Source organism: Spea bombifrons, chromosome 4, assembly GCF_027358695.1.
Source record: "Spea bombifrons isolate aSpeBom1 chromosome 4, aSpeBom1.2.pri, whole genome shotgun sequence".
NCBI classification, from domain to species: Eukaryota; Metazoa; Chordata; class Amphibia; order Anura; family Pelobatidae; genus Spea; species Spea bombifrons.
Genome location: NC_071090.1, coordinates 61,186,611 through 61,194,326, shown reverse-complemented (window position 1 = coordinate 61,194,326; position 7,716 = coordinate 61,186,611).

Genomic DNA, 7,716 nt, shown 5'->3' with positions numbered 1-7,716 from the left:
ACTTATTTTGTTATATATATACTGTATATATTAGTTTGCAAGATTATCCCAGTATCTAAGTGTCCTATCAAATGGGACATTCCTCAGTCACTGGAATTAGGAAGAACAGTGATAACATAGGCCTGATGGCCCAATTCTTATATTAGATTAGCCATACATTTTTTAAATTACATCTGTGATACACACAGATTTAGTCCTGTTTGATTCCGATTATTTTTGGTCATTTTGATTCAAATATAACAAAAGCTACATTTACATTTAAAACACTTTAGACTTATATGACATTAATGTTTTTTTTTAATAAGTCAATATATTGCCAAACCCCTTTTACCTAAAATGTTAAATAATAACAAAGAAATAATTTTGTATTGCAAATGTGTTTGCCCAAACACGTACACATAAAACCACTTTGTTGTAGGAGTTATAAGCAAAAGGACTTTAAATAAACATCCTTAACTGTATCAGTGTGTTAGCAGTTTACTGTAAGTACTGTCACCATGGTTGCTGTAATGCACTGATAGTAACCATGTTACAGCTACTTACACCATCACATGCTTTGCCCACTGTGTTTGAACAGGATCAGTCACTGCGAGTTAAACACGTATGTTCCTACCCTACTATAATAAAAGTAACAGACATGTCTTGATTTATGAAATTAGCACAGCTACACCAACAGTTTGATTACCGCTTATGGTTTTATGGTTTTAGCAGTGTAAAAGAATGAAGGCTTCAGAGTAATCAAGACCATAGCACCCAAGTAAAAGGACAGGAGATCCAACATTAGGAAACATAATCTTTTGACATAATTAACCGACACATAATTTTCATAGTGGCTTGATCAAATAACAGGTCCCCTTCAAACCATTGGGAGAATCAACCACTGGGGACTGGAATCACTTAAATGCAATAGTCCCATTCAGTTACAGTTCCCATTCAAAATCAATGATGCTCAATTCGTTTTTGTGTAGTGTGACTCAGTCACTGTTTGTATATTAAACCACACAGACTGATGATCACTAGATCCCAAACTTTCACCTACAGAAATATCTGTTAACAAATCTCCATTTGTGAACACTAAATCCAATATGGCCTCCTTACGAGTTGGTTCCTCAACTACTTGTTTTAAAGATAATCCCAGTAGGGAGTTTAGAATATCCGCACTCCGGGTACAACCAGCTACTTTCGTTTTCCAGTTCACATCAGGGAGATTAAAGTCACCCATTATTATAACATCCCCCTTCACTGTCATTTTAGCTATTTCCTCCACTAGTAGATTATCTAGTTCTTCTACTTGTCCTGAGGGTCTATAAATCACACCTATGCGAGTTACTTTACTTTTGCCAAATTGTACTGTAACCCAAACCGACTCTATGTTCTCCTCACCAACTTGTATTAAGTTAGATTTTATGTTATTTATTTATTTATGTCCCAGTCATTTTTCTCATACCATGTCTCAGTAACAGCCACTATATCAACCTTCTCAGTTGCCACAACTGTTACAAGTTCATGAATCTTATTTCCTAAACTGCAAACATTTGTAGACATGACCTTTAGCTTGTCGTTTAACACTTATGCTTTCTGTCCTTGGTTTGGGGGGCAAAATATATGCTTCTCCCTATTATCTGTATAGACCAAGCCCCCAGATCCACCCACCTGGTTACTAAGTAAATTGCCTTCCCTTTCTATACTGTCTAGCCCAGTATTTATTCTAGGGCTGAAACAACTAATCAATAAAATTGATAATACCGGATTTGATCGATTATAAGACGACCCTGAATATTAATTTATGAAAAAAAGAAAAAGCCTGAATATAAGACGACCCTAAAGGAAAAAAGTTTTACCAGTAAATGTTAATTCATGTAAACTATGTGAACAATTTTTTTTAAATAAAAGCTATGATTGAGAAAAATATTTTGTTTTTATTTCCTTTTTTTCAACCTGCCCCCCCCCCATTATGCACATCTGCCCTCTGGCTTGCCAATCTGCCCCAGAAATGCCTTATACCCCCTATATGCCACTGTGCACCATAATATGCCTTTTAACCCTCTAAATGCCACTGTGCCCCATGATATGCCTTTTGACCCCCTATGTGCCACTCTGCCTCCAGAATTGCCTTATAACCCTATATGCCACTCTGGCAGGTATAAGGCATTTCAGGAGGCAGAGTGGCGTATAGAGGGTTAAAATGCATTTCTGGAGGCAGAGTGGCATTAAGGGGGTTAAAAGGCATTTCACAGAGCACTTTGCCTAAAGAAATGCCTTATGCCCCCCATTTAACACTCCCGCCCGCTCCCTCCTCCACACTTACCGGAGCTTCTGAGTCTCCGGTGCGTAGTCCCCTGGGGAAGGTCTGCGCGATGGACGCAGACAACCCCCGCTGCTAACCGCACCTCCTCCTGGCTGCAGCGGAGTAGAGCTCTACACGCTGCCCGGACTAAGCACCGGCGACTCCGAAGTACCGGTAAGTGGGGGGGGGGACAAGAGGATCCAGGTCTCCTGCATCGCTGACAACGATTTTCATTATCGATTAGTTGAATCGATTTTTATCGATTAAAAATAGAGTTTTTTTTCAGAGCAAATGCTCTGAAAAACTCCTCTCTTTATATAATCCGACCTCAAACAGAGATCAGATTATAACACTAGAATCCAGATCCCCCGCAACGCTGCAGGGGACCTGGAGATTCCCCTCACTGTCAGCCGGTGGGTGTCCGTGCGATGCGCACAGACAACTTCCGCCTCTCCCCTCCACTTCCGCTGGGGCTCCTACGATGCAGTGCCAGCATCACATGATGTAAAAGCCCCAGCGTAAGTGAAGGGGAGTAACGGAGGCTGTCTCCTGCAGAGGATCATCCTCTCTGTCAGCTGGTGGGGGTCTGCGCGATGCGCACAGACAGCCTCCGTTACTCCCCTTCACTTACGCAGAGGCTTCTGTGAAGCTCCAACGAAAGTGCCTGTCAGCAACGGAGGTTCGCAAAACACCAGGGAGTCGGGAGAGAGGCAGAGTGGTGTATGGGAGGGGGGAGGAGGCAGAGTGGTGAGGGGGAGGAGGCAGAGTGGTGAAGTGGAGGAGGCAGAAAGGTGTATGGGAGGGGGGAGGAGGCAGAGTGGTGTATGGGAGTGGTGCATGGGAGGGGGAGGAGGCAGAGTGATGTATCGGAGGGTGGAGGAGGCGGAGTGGTATATGGGAGGGGGGAGGAGGCAGAGTGATGAGGGGGAGGAAGAAAGGTGTATGGGAGGGGGGAGGAGGCAGAGTGGTGTATGGGAGCGGTGTATGGGAGAGGGAGGAGGCAGAGTGGTGTATGGGAGTGGTGTATGGGTGAGTTATAGTGGTATATAGGAGGTATAATGAATTTCAGGATAGCAGAGAGGTGTATGGGGGTGTAATGAATTTCAGGGAGGCAGAGTGGCATATTTGGGGGAGTTAGAGTGGTGTATAGGGGGAGGTAGAGTGGTGTATGGGGGGTATAATTAATTTCAGAGTGGCATATCTGGGGGAGGCAGAGTGGTGAATCGGGGAGTATAATGAATTTCAGGGTGGTGCAGGGCATTTATGGGGGCGGAGTAGCATATCAGGGTGCACAGTGGCATATAGGGAGGTATAAGGCATAAATGGGGGCGAGTGGCATATTGGAAGTTATAAGGCATATCAGGGGGCACAGTGGCATATAGGGGGTATAAGGCATATTGATATTAGGCATATCAGCGGGGCATAAGACATATCTGGGGATAAAAAGTATATCAGGGGGCTCAGTTGCATATCACTGGCATATCAGGGGGCACAGTGGAATCTCTGGCTTACAGGAGGTATAAGGCATATCTGGGGGCAGAGTGGCAAGCTGGGGGTCAGATGTGCATAACTGGGGGCAGTTTGGTAAATAAAAGAAAATATAAACAAGGCTTTTTTCTCATAGTTTTTATTAAATATGAAAAATAGTTAACATATGAATTAATATTTACTAATAACTGTGTATTAAAACCTAGTTTGAGAAACACTGTTTGGGTTCTTGTAGCTTTTATTATTATGTCAGTAAAATAAGAAGGTGAATAGAGAAATGCCATTGTGATAAAGAGATGAAAGTGAAAATTGTAAGTTTTTTTATTACATTATTTTAAATAAAAAAAATTGCATTTTTTTTTATCCAATTAATCGAAAAAATAATCGGCCAACTAATCGATTATTAAAATAATCGTTAGTTGCAGCCCTAATTTATTCCCCCCACTCCTAAAACCTCCTCCGACCGTCTAGCCATTCTACTATTTGTCCTGAGTTTAGAAATACCCAATGTTTTAATGTTTTTTTGCTTTCCCCCCCTGCAAGTTATAGGGCAATCGCAAGTAGCATTTTACTATTTCAAAACCATTTTTTCAAAATCTGGTAATTCTGCCCCATGTGCTATTTGGAACATCTTTGAAGCCGTTCAATGCAATTTACCCCATCAAACCATATATTTTTGAAAGCTAGACACCCCATGGTATTGCACGTTAGTATTTTAACTCTTTCCATGCACTAATTCTACCACCAGTCGTTGTCAAACTTTGTGGTAGTAATTTTTCTTGTTTTTTCCCACACACATTTTACTTCAGGTGTGAATTTACAGCTCCTGGTATATGTCACTGTCAAATAACACCCCAATAACCCCCAATTTGGGATATGTGCATTTGTCAAATTAGAAATTTGACAAGCGGTCATTCTGCCCCCTGTGTTATTTGGAGCATTGTTGAACCCAGCCAATTCAATTTACCCCATCAAATCATAATTGTTTTTTAAACTAGATACCCCATGGGCATTTAACATGCCAGTATTTTAACTCTGTTCATGCAAGAATTGTTTGTGAAGATATAGCGCTAATTTTAGGACTTGCTCATAAAACTAAACTATATATACACAGTATGAGACCCTCTTGTAAACTTATTTGCGAGCGGCACTTGTGTGTCCTGGGGTGGGTGTTCGGTGTGGCTGAATGCCTCACTATCGAGGCATTTCAGCGAAACCATTGAAGGCCTCCTAAGTTCTTCTAAAATGGGTGTCCTCCGCCAAACAGTGTATGGCGGACATTGACGCCCTGGGGAGGGGCCAGACATGGCCCTGATGCCGATCTCGGTGTTGCTGAATGCCTCGACAATGAGGCATTATAGCAACACCGTTTGGGTGAAGAAAGCGATCGTAGATGGATTTCTACACTCGTTTAAAGTCATGTGCCAGACACGTCAATTGTCGTCAAGGGGTTAAATGGTTGGCCACTTTTTGCAACAATGTTTGTTTCCCCACTTTAGCTCTTCCTTTTATACTCATTTGTAGAATGTGTCTACCAATTCAGATTGAAAAACATTCTGGGTTTTGATCAAAAATCAACAGCTGGAAGTTGCAGAGAGCTAGACCGCTTATGTGATAAAATACTGACATCTAGTGTTGTAAAGTAACAGCCTAAGTATTCTGGAAAGATACATGAACATGTGTGTTTCGAATAGGAAGGAAGTGAATCTTTGGTGAAAATCAGAGTATGTTATAATTTCAAGGAAAACGATAGAGTCACCCTGAGGTTCCAATTCACAAATATTTTGGAAATATAAATCAGTGTTCAATCAGGGAGGAATTCACAGAAAACGACTTTCTCTTGAAAACTTTGCTGTGAATTCTTCATGCTGATCGAGCACCGATTTATTTTTCCAAAATATTTGTGAATTGGACAGCAACTTTGGAGTGTCTTTCTTCCTTTTTCCTTGAATATTGAACGTGTTGAGCAGGTGACAAGACAGAGTACTTGGGATCTTTATCCGCTAACGCTCAGCGTGAGTAGACACTGCAGATTGAGACCATGGACTTCCTGGCTGGTTTCAAACATGATCATTCTTATTCTGCTTAGTGTTATAAGTGGATCTCAAAGTTATGGTTTGAATTTGCTATTTTGTTTAAACCCATTTTCTAACATTTGCCAAGTGTGGCTCTGAAGCTCTATAAAATTGACTAAAATGTGATGCAATAAATTCTGGACATAAGGTTTCCTCCAGTGGTATAAATAGAAACCACACAGAAAGTTCAACAGGAAAGTATGAACCTGTATCCCAATGTTGTAGTTGGACTCTTCCCCTGCGTTTTTGAAACTCTGTATCAGGAGAGGACAAAGTTAACTTCTAACCAAGTTATGATCCGTTTACCCTGCACAAGAGCGAGAACCAGTAGAGTTGTGGCCAAAAGTTTTGAGAATGACAAGTATTGGTCTTCACAAAGTCTTAGATATTTTTGTCAGATGTGACTATGGTATACTGAAGTATAATAATAAGCATTTAATAAGTGTCAAAGGTGTTCAGTGACAATTACATTAAGTTTATGCAAAGAGTCAATATTTGCAGCATTGACCCTTCTTTTTCAAGACCTCTGCAGTCCGCCATGGCATGCTGTTAATCCACTTCTGGGCCACATCCTGACTGATGGCAGCCCATTCTTGCATAATCAATGCTTGGAGTTTGTCAGAATTTGTGAGGTTTTGTTTGTCCACCCACCTCTTGAGGATTGACCACAGTTTCCTGGCCATGGACCCTATATTTCAATGGTTTGTTCCCCGAGCCACTTACTTATCACTTCACTTCTGCCTTATGGCAAGGTGCTCTATCATGCTGGAAAATGCATTGTTCGTCACCAAACTGTTCTTGGATGGTTGGGAGAATTTGCTCTTGCAAGGTGTGTTGGTACCGTTCTTTATTCATGACTGTGTTCTTAGGCTAAATTGTGAGCCCACTGCCTTGGCTGAGAAGCAACCACACACATGAATGGTCTCAGGATGCTTTACTATTGGCATGACACAGGAGTCATGGTAGCGCTCACCTTGTCTTCTCTGGATAAGCTTTCTTCTGTATGCCCCAAACAATCAGAAAGGGGATTCATCAGATAAAATGACTTTACCCCAGTCCTCAGCAGTCCAACCCCTGTACCTTTTGCAGAATATCAGTCTGTCCCTGATGTTTTTCCTGGAAAGAAGTGGCTTCTTTGCTGCCCTTCTTGACACCAGGCTCTCCTCCAAAAGTCTTTGCAAATACTTTGCAATTCATCTGACCACTCTTCATAACATTCTGGAGTATATTGCCATCATCTAAACAGAGGCAGCAGACTTTGTGAAAATATTTGTGTCATTCTCAAAACTTATGGCCACTACTGTAGGCCAGGCTTAGGGCCTTTACCAAACCACCACAAATAGCCTACACACAAAGTCCTAGACCCACCACTTCAACTTTAGACAATTAATCTTAACTGATACAAAACTTACATTTTTATGAACACCTTCATATGTATCAGAAATACAGCATAGTTTCAGAACCCTACTGCTTTTTCTTTCTAGATTCTCAAAATTAAGTTTATTTGATCCTTTTAATTCACTCAAAGGACTTTTCCAAATGAAAGCCTTCATGCTGCCTCTGTAAAGTCAGAAGGGATTTACCACCAGTAACCGCATGACAGAGGTGTTAAAGTTTCAACTGCATAAAAAGCAACCATCTCTATATAGTTTTCCAGTGCGCATGGCTAAACTAAAATCAGAGATGAGGAGGGAGGTTATAGCCAAGTCAGCTGCCCCAGACCCCGTAAGCACTACACAATATCACTCACTGCAGACAAAGATTTAGCAGACCTGGTAAGGGTTGAAAAGCTAGGCATACGATGCTCTACATGTAGATCTGTCCATATCAGTTACATGAACACATTAGGGAGCATAGAGATACTTC